Genomic DNA, 14172 nt, shown 5'->3' on the forward strand with positions numbered 1-14172 from the left:
TAGGAGAAACAGACACCCGCCAGCCACCTTTATGCAAAACTAGTTGCATGTCAGTCGGTGAAACCGGTCTCATGTGCATGGACATGTAAGGTTGGTCCGGGCCGCTTCATCCCACAATACCGCCGAATCAAAATAAGACGTTGGCGGTAAGCAATATCACTATCACCGCCCACAACTCTTTGTGTTCTACTCGTACATCTGGCTCGGATGCCACTGTTGGGAATCGTTGCATGGAAAACAAAAACTTTTCTGTGCACACGCAATGATCTATCCATGGAGATGCATAGCAACGAGGGGGAGAGTATGTCTACGTACCCTCGTAGACAGTAAGTGGAAGCATTTATCAAACGGTTGATGTAGTTGTACTCTTCGTGATCCGATCACGATCCAACCGATCTAGTGCCGAACGGACGACACCTCCGAGTTTAGCACACATGCGGCTCGATGAAGTCTCCTCCTTCTTGATCCAGCAAGCGGGAGAGGATAAGTAGATGGGATCACAACCAACACGCCGGTGTGGTGGTGATGGTGGTGGTGGAGCACCGACAGCGCTTCGCTAAGCGTCGCCGGGACGAGGCGGTGGAACTTCAGAGTAACGGGAGAGAGAGAGGGGCGCCAAGGGCTTGGTGTATCCTCTTGGGGCGCCCCTCCCCTCTATATATAGCTGGAGGGGTGTGGGAAACAGCCCCTCCAAGCCCTGGGGTGCAGCTAGGGGGGAGAGAACTTGGACTCCAAGTCCAATCCTATTCCTACTAGGACTCCTTCCTTTTTTTTGCCTTCCCTAGCCACATGGGCTTTTGAGGACTTGGTGCGCCTAGATCAATAAGGCCAGGGCACCTTCCCACAGCGCATGCTAGCCCTTGGGTCGTGGTGAACCCACTTGTGGACTTCCGGACCTCTCTGGAATCCTTCGGAACCTTCTGGAAGCTTCCTGGCACAATACCGAAAAAACTGCACCTGTTTCCGGAACCCAAAATATGACTTCCCATATATAAATCTTTACCTCTCCACCATTCCGAGACTCCTCGTGACGTCTGAGATCTCATCCGGGACTTCATACAACATTTGGTTACCACTAATCAAATATCCCAATACTACTCTAGCGTCAACGAACGTTAAGCGTGCGACCCTATGGGTTCGGGAATTATGTAGTCATGAGCGAGACACCTCTTCGGTGAATAACCAATAGCGGGACCTGGATGCCCATATTGATTCCTACATATTCTATGAAGATATTTTATCGGTTGAACCTTTATGACAACATACACAATTCCCTTTGTCCATCGGTATGTTACTTGCCCGAGATTCGATCGTCGGTATCTTCATACCTAGTTCAATCTCATTATCAGCAAGTCTCTTTACTCGTTCCGTAATACATCACCTCGTGACTAACTCCTTAGTCATTTTCTTGCAAGCTTATGATGTGTATTACCGAGAGGGCCCAGAGATACCTCTCCGATACTCTGAGTGACAAATCCTAATCTCGATCTATGCAACCTCAACAAACACCTTCGGAGATACCTGTAGAGCATCTTTATGGTCACCTAGTTATGCTGTGACGTTTGATAGCACACAAGGTATTCCTTCGGTATCCGGGAGTTGCATAATATCATACTCGAAGGAATATGTATTTGACATGAAGAAAGCAATAGCAATAAAACTGAACGATCATTATGCTAAGCTAACAGGTGGGTCTTGTCCATCACATCATTCTCCTAATGATATGATCCCATTATCAAATGACAACACATGTATATGGTTAGGAAACCATAAACATCTTTGATCAACAAGCTAGTCTAGTAGAGGCTTACTAGGGACACGGTATTTGTTTATGTATTCACACATGTATTTAGGTTTCCGATCAATACAATTATTGCATGAATAATAAACCTTTATCATGAATAAGGAAATATAAAATAACAACTTTATTATTGCCTCTAGGGCATATTTCCTTCAGTAGCTAGATGGCTTCTTCTCTCTTTTTGATTCTCAATACAATGGTCTCTTGGAGATCTATTTGATGTAACTCTTTTGCGGTGTGTTTGTTGGGATCCGATGAACTTTGAGTTTATGATCAGATCTATTTTATCCATGAAAGTTATTTGAGTTTTGATTTCTTATATGCATGATTACTTATAGCCTCATATTTCTTCTTCAAATCTTTGGTTTAGTTAGGCCGACTAGATCTATTTTTCTTGCCATAGGAAGAGGTGCTTTGTGATGGGTTCGATCGTGCGGTGTTCTTTCCCAGTGACAGAAGGGGCGGCAAGACACGTATTGATCATTGCTATTAAGGATAACAGGATGGGGTCTATTCCTACATGAATAGATCTTGTCTACATCATGTCATCGTTCTTATTGCATTACTCTGTTTCTCCATGAACTTAATACACTAGATGCATGCTGGATAGCGGTCGATGTGTGGAGTAATAGTAGTAGATGCAGGCAGGAGTCGGTCTACTAATCTTGGACGTGATGCCTATATAATGATCATTGCCTGGAGATCTTCATAATTATTTGAGGTTCTATCAATTTCCCAACAGTAATTTGCTTTCCGTATGTTATTTTCTCGAGAGAAGCCACTAATGAAATCTACGGCCCCCGGGTCTATTTTCCGTATGCTTTGAGATCTATTTTTATTTGCTTTTGTTTTCTGATCTATTATTCTAAAAACCCAAAAATACCTTGCTACACTTTTCCTTTATTTATTTTATTTTGTTTTATCATGAGATATTTTTATCCAAAATCATACAAACCTATCTATCTTTTACCCGAGAGGGATTGACAACCCCTCTTACGCGTCGGGTTGCAAGTATTTGTTCTTTGTGTGCAGGTACCATTTACATAGTGTTGCTTGGTTCTCCTACTGGTTCGATAACCTTGGTTTCATAACTGAGGGAAATACCTACCGTAGTTGTGCTGCATCATCCTTTCCTCTTCGGGGAAATACTGACGCAGACACGAGACATCACTCCCCTTGTGTTGAATCAATAAATTTGGGTTGATAACTCTACCCTCAAAAACTGTTGCGATCCCCTATACTTGTGGGTTATCAAGACCTTTTTCTGGCGCTGTTGCCGGGGAGCATAACTCTATTTGTCGAGTCACTAGGGATTTATATCTGTTGATCACTATGAGGAATTTGTAAGATACCAAAACCAAGATTTTCCCCTCTACTACGAGGGGAGGTAAGGAACTGCCATCTAGCTCTGCACTTGATTCACCTTCTATTTTGGGTAAGCTTGCAACACCTACACTTGCTATTAATTATGATATGTCACAAGTAACTGATGATGCTACTTCTGCTATGAATAATGCTTATGACGATACTAGTACCTTGCTTGATAAGACTGTGCCGCTAGGGGAATTTCTTGATGAACAAATTGCTAGAGCTAAAGATATTGAGAATGCAGATATTTCTGAAACTGACGATATTATTGAAATTGAACACTTTGAAACACCTGTTTGACCTAGCTCTCCTAGATATGAACTTCCTGTTGTACTTGAGGGTTATGTTATGGATGGAGAGGTAGCTAGGGACTTTCTTGCTTGTAAAGATAGAGAGGATCTTAAGAAACTACTAGTTAGGTTGAAAGAAAAATCTTTGAATGCTAGAATGCAATATGATCCTAAGTGTGCTACTTCACCTATCTTTTTTACTGATAAGGATTATGAATTCTCTATCCATCCTGATGTCGGAGTAAATGGCCACGGGTAGCCTAACCGACTACCCCTGGTTCTTTAGAAAAATTATCAGGCCTTTGGGCCTCCCAACGCTCCAAGCATTGGACCCCCTTCCCTGGCCGGCTACCTCTGAAGCCGACTCACGGAAGGCGGCCCAGCCTCAAGCGACCTCCCTCCCCAAGACAACCGCGGGGTGGCCGACTCCAAGAAGCCGGCCTCAAAGAGCACCGACTCCAAGAAGCCGGCCGAGACCACAACCACCAAAGCTACTCCCACATAACGGTGACAAGACGGGGTGTGGCCACAGTGCGGCCCACTAACCCCGAAGCCCGAGGCGGGCATGGCTACAGGAGGCCGTACGGGACGGCCGTCTCCCGTGCGGCACGGCACAGTAGCCATGCTAGCCTCAACGTCATCCACGGCAGACTCCCGTACTGCCCACGGGCGGCGGGCCCCTTCAGCCAGAGAGAGGCGTGAAGGCGGCCCGGCCTTTCCCAGTCGGCCAAGGGCGTAGCCGGCCCCCAAAAGCCGGCTACTCCCTTCCTCGAAGCAGGAGCCCCATTAAGGAGACAAGACTAGGTAAGGCTACAGTGAGAGCCCCCGAGGCGGCCCACTGTAGCCACGCTTACCTCGACAAAGCCCTCGTCATCAGAGGCGAGGCTACAGTAAGCAGCCGCCGACAAGACCCTAGGCGGTGGGGCCGGCCTGTCGACCAAGAAGCCGGCAGCCGGCGGGACCCAACAGCCGGCGGAGAAGCCGGCGAGCGTATACACTGACGGATGGGACCAGTGCCCAGCCGGATTACCATTGTACCCCCGGGGGGTAGGCCTATATAAACCCCCCGGAGCACCCATGCAAAGGGTTGGCTTCTAAGCATAGCACACACACCATAGATAGAGAGAAGTTAGAAATAGCCTTGTTCTTCTTCTCCCTTGAACCCAAACAGCTCTAGGAGCGATTGTAGCTACCTTTCCTGATCTAGTGATCATGCGGAGACCCCGCAGAGCAGGACTAGGGGTGTTATCTCCTCGGAGAGCCCCGAACCTGGGTAAGATCCGCCGGCGTGCATGTCTTCGCCTCATCCCGTTTCCAGGCACCGGCGACGTCTTATTGGCACCCACAATGATAAGCCATCCGTTGGCATATGCCGCACCAACCACCCGACACCTGAGTTAATTACTTTGGTTGAATCTGATCCTTTCCATGGTTATGAATCTGAAACTGTTATGGCACATCTTACTAAACTGAATGATATAGCCACCCTATTTGCTCATGAGAAAATCTCGGGTGGTAGGTGCGACATATGCCAACGGGTGGCTTATCATTGTGGGAGCCAGTAAGACATCACCGGTGCCTGGAAACGGGATAAGGCGAAGACATGCACGCCGGCGAATCTTACCCAGGTTCGGGGCTCTCCGTGGAGATAACACCCCTAATCCTGCTCTGCGGGGTCTCCGCATGATCACTAGATCAATAGACATACCTACAAGAGGCTCCTTGAGCTGTTTGGCTAGAGGAAGAAGAAGGGCAAGGCTAGCTCTCCTTTTCTCTCTATGTGGTGTCTAAAACTATCTGAGATCAACCCTTTGCATGGGTGCCCTGGGGGGTTTATATAGGCCTACCCCCCAGGGGTACAATGGTAATCCGGCTGGACGCGGGTCCTAGCCGTCAGTGTCTGTATTCGCCGGCTTCTCCGCCGACCGCTGGGGCCCGCCGACTGGTGGGTCCCGCCGGCTGCCGGCCTCATGGCCGACAGGCCGGCCCCACCGCCGGGGGGTCTTGTCGGTGGCTGGTTACTGTAGCCTTACCTCTGATGATGAGGGCTTTGTCGAAGTAAGCATGGCCACAGTGCCGCCGCCTTGCGGGCTCTCACTGTAGCCTTACCTCGTCTTGTCTCCTTAATGATGCACATACTTCGAGGATGGGGAATAGCCGGCTGTTGGGAGCCGGCTATGCCCCAGGCCGACTGGGGGAGGCTTGGCCGCCTTCGAGCATCTCTCTGGCTGAAGGGGCCCGCCGCCCGTGGGCCGTACTGGCGCCTGTCGTGGGTGGTGTCATGGTCAACATGGCAATAGTGCCGCGCCGGACGGGGGATGGCCGACCCGTACGGTGTACTGTGGCCACGCGTGCTCCGGGATTCGGGGGTGGCAGGTTGTACTGTAGCCACGCCCTGTCTCATCACCGTTATGTGGGCGCAACCCCTAAGGGTGCAGCCTTGGCCGGCTTCTGGGAGTCGACCTTCTTCATGGCCGGCTTCTGGGAGTCGGTCCTCTTGGGGCCGGCTTCCTGGACTCGGCCATCTTGCAGTTCTCTTCGGGAAGGTTTTTGAGGCCGGTTTGCCTTCTGGTAGTCGGCCTAGGTGATAGCCGGCCAGGGGAAGGTGGCCCTGTGCTCTGGATGCTTGAAGGCTCGATTGGCCTGGTAATTTTTTGAAGAGCCAGGGGGAGTCGGTTGGGCTACCCGTGGCCATTTACTCCGACAGTAGTCCCCGAAGCTGGTTGGGCTTCGAGGCTGAGAGGAGGTCGAGAAGCTCGGTCAGCTTCTTATCTTAAAGAGCCAGCAACCAGGAGCCGGCTTCGGTTGGGTGCGCCGTCTTGGCGAATTTTTTTGAAGTCTGAAGGCGGGAGCCAGCCGGTGCGCTCGCCGGGCTGCGGGCCGGCCGCTCGCCGCCCGCGCGCCACGTGGCACCTTCCGGCTGAAAAAAGCCTGCCAGCCCACGCGCGTGACGGGATGCCGCCGTAGGCCGGGGCCCACCACTTCCACGACTAGGCCCAGGCGCGGATTTTCTGTGGCCCAAAACGGGCCGCTAGCCTTCCGACGACAGTTTCTGCACGTCGTTAGGGCGCTATAATCGTGGGACGTAGGGGAGTGGGCGCAGTTAATCCCACGTTCCCCCCACGCCTCGCCTCCTCGGCTTCGTCGCACGAGGCTATAAGTAGGGGGAGGAGGGGGAGCGGCAGACTCTCGCACGCTCATCCTTGCTCCGCCATCTTCTTCCTCCTTCTCTCCATCGCAGCAGCCTCTTGCCGCCGCGTTGTCCCACCAATCTTCGCACTACCCCACAACCTCGCCGTCGCGGGGCCGTGGTTTCTCCGCTGCCGCACCCTTTCTCGTCAGATCCTTGCCGTCATGCAGCACGGCGGAGACTGGGACGGCTCCAACGTCCACGCGGACCACATCGACTTCCTCCGCAAGACGCGGCGGCTGCCCGGCAAGGACCAGGTGCAGGTCCGTCTCGCGCCGGAGAAGGAGATCACGCCGGCGCCGGAGGAAGGCGAGCGGGTACTCTTCCGCTCGCACTTCTTGCGTGGCCTTGGCCTGCCAGCTAGCGCCTTCTTCCGCTCCTTTCTTGAATTCTACCAGCTCCAGCCGCACCACCTCACTCCAAACACGGTGGTGCTGTTGTCTGCCTTCGTCACTCTGTGCGAGGGCTTTCTTGGCGTTCTTCCCATCCTCGAGCTCTGGGGGGAGGTCTTCCAATCCAAGCTCGGCACCCGGATGCAGGGCGCGCCGGCTCAGAGCGGCGCCTTCATCGCGATGCGGAGGTCGGCAGCCGACAACCCCTTCCCTGTCATCACGCTGATCCAGTCGGTGAAGCTCTGGCAGAAGTCGTACTTCTACATGAAGAACGTCGCCCCGCAAGGCGACTACGTCAACTTGCCGGTTTACGTAGCCGGCTCGCCGGCTGGGAGGCGGCCCCAGTGGTCCTATCGGGCCAGGACGCTGATGCAGGCTGGAGCCGCCGCCGTCGCCCGACTCCGGGTAATGATCCAGTTGGAGGGCCTGACTGGGGCCGACCTGCTGGCCGCCTTCGTGGTGCGCCGGGTGCTCCCACTTCAAAGTTGTCCTCATTTTATCTGTCAAATGAGCGGCCAACTCAACCCGAGTCGGATGTGCACCAAGGAGATGCCTCATGACGAGGTAGCTCACATGGTGAATTATCTCGCTAATTGCAAGCTCTCCGAGGAGTGGCAGTTTGGCAAGGAGCCATACTCCCGTGCCAATCCTCCGCCTATGGTATGCTTTCTAAACCTTCTCTTCTTTAGTACTTTAGTCACCAAGTTTTGCTTGGGCGACTCTGACCAGTCGGCTCGTCTTGGCGGAACCCTCTCCTTCGGCCAGCGGCCGGGTCAGCGGGGGCGGATCGCCAATTTGTCCCCGACCGGGCAGTGCACGACTTGGAGGACCCCGACTTGGGGTGTGCCGCCATGGACGACAATACCGAGGCGGGAGGCGGCGAAGCAGGCGGCGAAGCGGGCGGCTCCGGGCTTGGAGCCAGCTTCGACGACTGGCCGGATGACGACGAGGCGGAAATCGTCCCACGCCGCCAGCCGGCGTCTGATCAAGGCGCGGGCTCATCTGCTGCGCCGGCTGCCCGAGGTGGTGCGCAGAAGCGCTGGGCCGCGTCGGGCCTATTCGGCAGTCGGCCGAAGAAGCCCAAGAGCGGGGCGGCGGCGACCAGGCGGGACGAGGCGGCCGCGAAGGCGGCCCGCTTCCGCAAGGTGGTGAAGCAGCCGCAAAAGGTTTCAGCGTAAGTGTTGATTCTCTCGCGTATTCCTTCTTTTCTTGTCAGTTTTTGAATCCTTGTCTTGACTCAAAAAACAGGGCTCCGCTTTCGCTTGAGCGGGTTGCTGCCGCCTCCGTGGTTGGATCGCAGGGAGGATCCGGGAGCACCCGCCGAGTGGACCCCCGCGCCGATCTTCAAGCGGCGACGGAGCAAAATGCGCGGGAGGAGCGGGAGGCGGAAGAGCTGAGGGCGGCTGCCGCCAAGGCGGCGCAGGAGGAGGCGGAGGAGTCGGTGAAAGCACAAGCCGACGTGGCGGCCAAGGCTCAGGCGGAGGCTGCAGTCGCAGCGGCCGGGGCCTTGCTTGTCACCCCCTGCGCGCCGTGGCGCCCGAGATCCCGGAGCCCCCGCCGGAGGAAGCCGATGGCGACCTGCCGGGGATGGAGAGGGAGGAGGACGACGTCGTCGTCCAGGAGAGGGAGGCGGCACCGCCAGCGCCGACTGGGGCGGCCCAAGGAAGCCGGCCTAACGCGCCGCCTGCGCAATCGGCTGGAGGCGAGCCGGCCGCGAGGACGGACCTGGTGATCCGGTCGCTATTGCGCCAGCACGCGGTGAAGGCAACTTCGGCTCCGGACCCGCAGAAGGCCGCGCGCTCCAGCTCGTCGGCCCAGGACGTGGAGACTGCCAGCGCCAGCTCGGAGTGGACGCCGGGTGGTGGGACGACTGTGGTGAATGTGGCGGCGCAAGAAGTCCAGAACCGGCTTCAGTCCCAGGCCGCCGTGCTGAGGCAGTACAATGACGAGTTCCTCGTGACACAGGCGGCCATTCGGGTGAGTCTTCCCGCTTTTTGCTTCTTGATCTTGGTTTCTTCCGTGGGGGCGCGTCAGCGCACCCACTAGGTGTAGTCCCCGAGTTCCGAGTCGGCTGCTGAGCAGGCGGCTTGGAACTTCTTGGTAGACTTTGTTTGCTATCTTGTTCTCATTCGCTTCTCTGTCCGACTTGCAGGACTACCACAACCTCCATGCGGTTGCCTTCAACTCCCAGGCTCGGGAGCTGTCCCAGAAGAGCGCTGATCTAACGGAGAGCCGGGGTAGGTGCTTCCTTTCTTTTATCTCACGTGGGGGCGTGTCAGCGCACCCACTGGGTGTAGTCCCCGAGATTCGGGCCGACTGCTGAGCAGTCGGGCCGGATCTTTTCTGGCGACTTCTTTCTTATTGCTCTTTTCTTCTTTGCCATATCTGCAGCGGCCAACGCCAAACTGAGGGAGCAGCTGGGTGGGACCCAGGCCACCCTTCGCACTAAGGAAGCTGAGTTCGACGCCTTGGCTCAGGAGCATGATCGCCTGGTCAAGAAGCTGGCCGACCAGGAGGAGAGCCACAAGGCGGCCCTGAAGGCAGTGCAGGATAGCAAGGCCGCCCTCCAAGCCGAGTACGAGACCGAGGAGGCGAGCTGGGCTGAAGCGAGGCAGTCGTTGACCACGGCTACGGCCAGATCGAAGACTTGGTTGACGGTAGGCCTTCTTCTTCTTCGTTCCTTGCTTGCCGCTTGCCATTTGGTTCATTCTCTAACTTTGTATTTTTCTCTTCCTTCCCTTTCTTTCTTTCTTGTGCAGAGTACTTCCCTGGTTACCCTACTGCCGCCAACCAGGTCATCAAGGCCCACCGCAAGGCGCAGAGGCAGGCTGGCGCTGAGATCGCGCCGAACGCTCGCCGGTCGCTTGAGGAACAGCTCCTGGCGATTCAAGCCCGCCTCCAGCCGGCTCACGCATGCTCCGCCGGCTTCAACGTGTTGGGGAGCAAGTGCTGGCCACTCTCTGGCCCGGCGAGGTGATTCCCCGCACCCGCAGTCGGACTGCCGACTGGCTGGAGGTAGCGGCCGGCCGCTTCGAGGCTTGGAAGGCTTCTGCAGCTCGGTCAGGCGCCAGGCGGGCGCTGGTGTTCGTCAAAGCCTGGTATCCCGAGCTGAGCTTGGACCAGCTATCCACCTGGCGGCAGGAGGCCGACACGGAGCTGGAGCCGGCGCGGCCGGCTATCATCCAGCATGCCTCGGTGATCGTCGACTACATCGACACCAGCGCCTTTGCTCCTGAGGTGGATGATAGCGGCGTTGCTCAGCCCGAGGAGTGGTTCGGGCTGAACCCAGCAGATGGCGAGGACTCGGCAGAGGAGATCGACTCCAGCGACGAGGGCGAGGAGGAGGAGGAGGAGGATGGTGAAGACGCCGTGCCAGATGGTGGAGCAGCCGGCCAGCCTCAGCTTGACCGTGCCTCCAGCAACGAGGCGCGTGCGAGCGCACCGCGTGAAGCCAGCGATGATCAAGCCGAGACTCGCCAGCCGGCCACTCCTCCAGCCGGCGCTGCCGTCTCCACCGACTAGCCCGGCTCGCTTGTTGCGCCCTTAGCCTAATCTGTCGTCTTTACTTTCCTGTTTTATTACTCTTTGAACAATATTTTGTTAAATTTGCGCAGTTCCACCCACTGGGGGTGTATTCAAACTATGTTAAGTGCCGGCCTTTCGAAGGCCTTTTGTGTAAATATAATCATGCATGTGTTTGGCTTCCCATTGTTCTTGCTTTTCATCCTTTGGCTATTTCCTTTGCCGCCCTCCCTTGGTCGCCGCCTTCCCATCCAAACAGCTGCTCTGCAGTCTGTGGCTGGAGAAGTGCTTGGCCGGTTGGGAGGGCAAGTACTCTAGCATTCTTGGATTGTAGCAAAGTGAATAGGTAGCCGGCCACCTGTCTGTTCTGACAGCTGGTAGGCGTGCTGGGAGGCCGGCTTGTGTTATATAGGTTCATTAGTCCTTAGCCATTTTTCGTGTGGGCATCCTTTCCTGCCTTTGGCACTTGCCAGTCGATCAGTCGGTTCTTCGAGCTGCGACTTTCAACAAGAGAGGGCTCGGGTGCTGGCACACTACTAGTCTGACTGCAAGTAGAACTTTAATATAACTCAAGGCGGCAAGTCCCCATGTCAGGACCCCGATTCTAAGTCACACTGATCTATCCTGTAACACCTCATATCACTTTGCGGCCTCACGCACGGTATTCCCACGGGTGTCGCCTTACCATGGCCCGGGACCGTTTGCGCCTTTTGGCTCACGTATATGATAGTGTCGCTAGCATCCATACGACAGAGAACCCGGGCCGACATGGCTAGTCGTGAACCCAAAGTGGCACTAACTTACGGGGACAGGCATACATGAATCAACATCGAGCATGTCGGTCAGCAGCGTGCGAATCCGGGCTGTAGCACTGGGCTAACAGGACTCCGGGAACCCGGGCTATAGCAGGCTAGGCAGGACTCCGGATGTCATCGCGTGACATTTCCCCAAAGGGACAGACACAGGAACGAAGTGAATCACATGCCGGCCAGTCAAGTGTTCCGGAGTAGTAGTGCTGGGCTAGCAGGACTTCGGTGAACCGGGCTATAGCGGACTACTATGGCTCATGGAAGCACAAGACTACATTTCCCCATAAGAGAGGCTACCAAGGATAAACAACTAGGTTGTCAGATCCCACACATACCAAGCATTTCAATCATACACACAATATGCTCGATATGTGCAAATACAACACGGCATCACAACAAGACTCTACGACTTAGAGTATTTATAGGCAACCCAGAAGTCCTTTACCGCGGACACGGCTATTCGAATAGATGATCTTAACCCTGCAGGGGTGTACTTCTTCACACACGCTCTCGCCACTTACCACCATGTACACGTCGTCTACCTCGGCAACCTTCAAGCGGAAGCCTGGCGAGGGAGTCGGCCACGACCTGACTAACCACACAAGTCTCTTGTCCAGGTTTATCACCTATTCGGGTTCCATCCGCAAGGAGATCCGGCCGGGGTGTCGCTCACGGCCCCAAACGATGTGTACAGGGTTCCAAGCCCACCAAACGGGCGACGCTTGGCATACCCGGCCACGGTGCCTAGTCTGTCCCAAGCCCACCTGTACCGGGTGCCACTTGGTAGACTACTAACACTACCTACAAACACCAGAAACTAGTTGCAACTCCTGGACAGAGATCAAGTTGATTAATAAGTCGAGAGGGGTCGAGTTACCAGAACCCAATGTGTGGTAGTAACTGTTCATGGATCACAAACACAGAACTCAGTTCCTGAGGACGGTTTCAATGAGACAACCCACCATGTACTCCTACATGGCCTCTCACCGCTACCTGTACCAAATCGTGCTCACACACTTAGCTCACACACAGTAGGACATGTTCATCACCATTCCAATTCATCCCCGATGAATCAGACCTGACACAACTCTAAGCAATAGCAGGCACGACAACAAGCATGAATGAGTAGGCACATCAGGGCTCAAACAACTCCTACTCATGCTAGTGGGTTTCATCTATTTACTGTGGCAATGACAGGTCATGCAGAGGAAAGGGGTTCAACTACCGCAGCATGTAACAGATGAATCGTTGTTGTCCTAATGCAATAAAAGAGAGCAGGAGCGAGAGAGTGGGATTGTATCGGAATGAACAAGGGGGTTTTGCTTGCCTGGCACTTCTGAAGATAGCATTGAGTCTTCATTAGTGTCAACGATCACAACGCCGGAACATCGTCTACCGAGAGGGGACAAATACCGGCAACAGAGAAGAAATTCAATCAATGCAATGCACAATATGATGCATGATCATGACATGGCAATATGAATGTGTTTTGGGCTAATGCAATCTAGAACAGATTGAGATGAGTCCATTTGAACCAAAGATTCAAATGCAAACCCATTTTATAAAGTCATATAAGTGCATTATCTTGTTTCATCTAAACAGCATGGTTAGGTTGCTCTAACATGCATGAAACCAGTACAGATGGATAGATTGGATTTTTCTGATCATTTTTCATATATAAATCTTTTCATTCTGAGCTATAGATTATTTTCTATGATTTTTAGAAGTTTATAGGATTTTCTGGAATTTCCTATATAAGAATAAATCCAGAAAAAGGTTAACTGCGTCAGCATGACGTTGTGGTGATGTCAGCAAAGGCGCCAGCCTAGGTCAAACCTGACGGCTGGGACCCACATGTAAGTGTAACAACTAACTAACAGAGTTAGTTAGTGTTACATTAGCACTAATCTAGGTTAATTAGGGCCTGGGCCCACATGTCAGTGAGTCGACCAATTAACTAAGTTAATTTGTGCTAACTAAGCTAACACCTAAACTAAACAGGGGCATGGCCCACACGTCAGTTGGTCAGGGGGGATGTCAAACCCCGGTCAACCAGGGTCAAACCCGCCGGACTTGGTCCACGGCTCGTCGCCGGTGAAGCCCGAGACGGCGGAGGGGCTCGAAATTTGCCCATGGTCGACAAAATCGACCGCGGTTTGGTCCTACGCGTAGCTGGGGCTCGCGCGCATCTGGTAGGCCAAGCGGGAGGGGCTGGGGTGGTCTGAGTCGACGACGGCGAGCACGAATGCGGCGGCCGGAGTTCGGGTCTCGGCGGTTTCGGTGTTGTGAAGCACGGCAGGAGCAGCTGGAGGGGGTTTTGGGCTTCTGGCGTTGCGCTGAGCACGGGTATGTGCTCGGTTGCAGCTCTATGTGACAGTGGCCACGGCGGCGACATGGCCGGCGGAGCCGAGCTCTCGGCCGCGACGGGCAACGGTGTTAGCGGGAGGGAAAAAGCCAGGAGAGAGGGGGGAATCAATGCAGAAGCTCACAGCGGATCGAACGGAGGGGTTGGCGAGCTCGGGAAGAGGCTGGAGCGAGCGGGGCGGCGAGGGAGATCTCCGGAGGCCGACGGCGAAGATGAAGATGATGGAGTCGCTTCGGGCGTCCCGCGGGCGTGTGGTTCGTCTTGGAGCTCCGTGGAGTTGGGGTGGAGCCTTTGGGCATGCCGAAAGGGTGAGGGGGTGGCTCTGGGCACGGTGGCAGCGAACGGCAGCGGCGGTCGCTCATGGGTGAGCTCGGGGAAGAGCAGAGGAGGGGGAGGGGGTCCAGGGAGAGAGCGAGGGGGTCGAGAGGGAGTGCG

The sequence above is a fragment of the Triticum aestivum genome, chromosome 7D (genome assembly GCF_018294505.1).
Source record: "Triticum aestivum cultivar Chinese Spring chromosome 7D, IWGSC CS RefSeq v2.1, whole genome shotgun sequence".
NCBI classification, from domain to species: Eukaryota; Viridiplantae; Streptophyta; class Magnoliopsida; order Poales; family Poaceae; genus Triticum; species Triticum aestivum.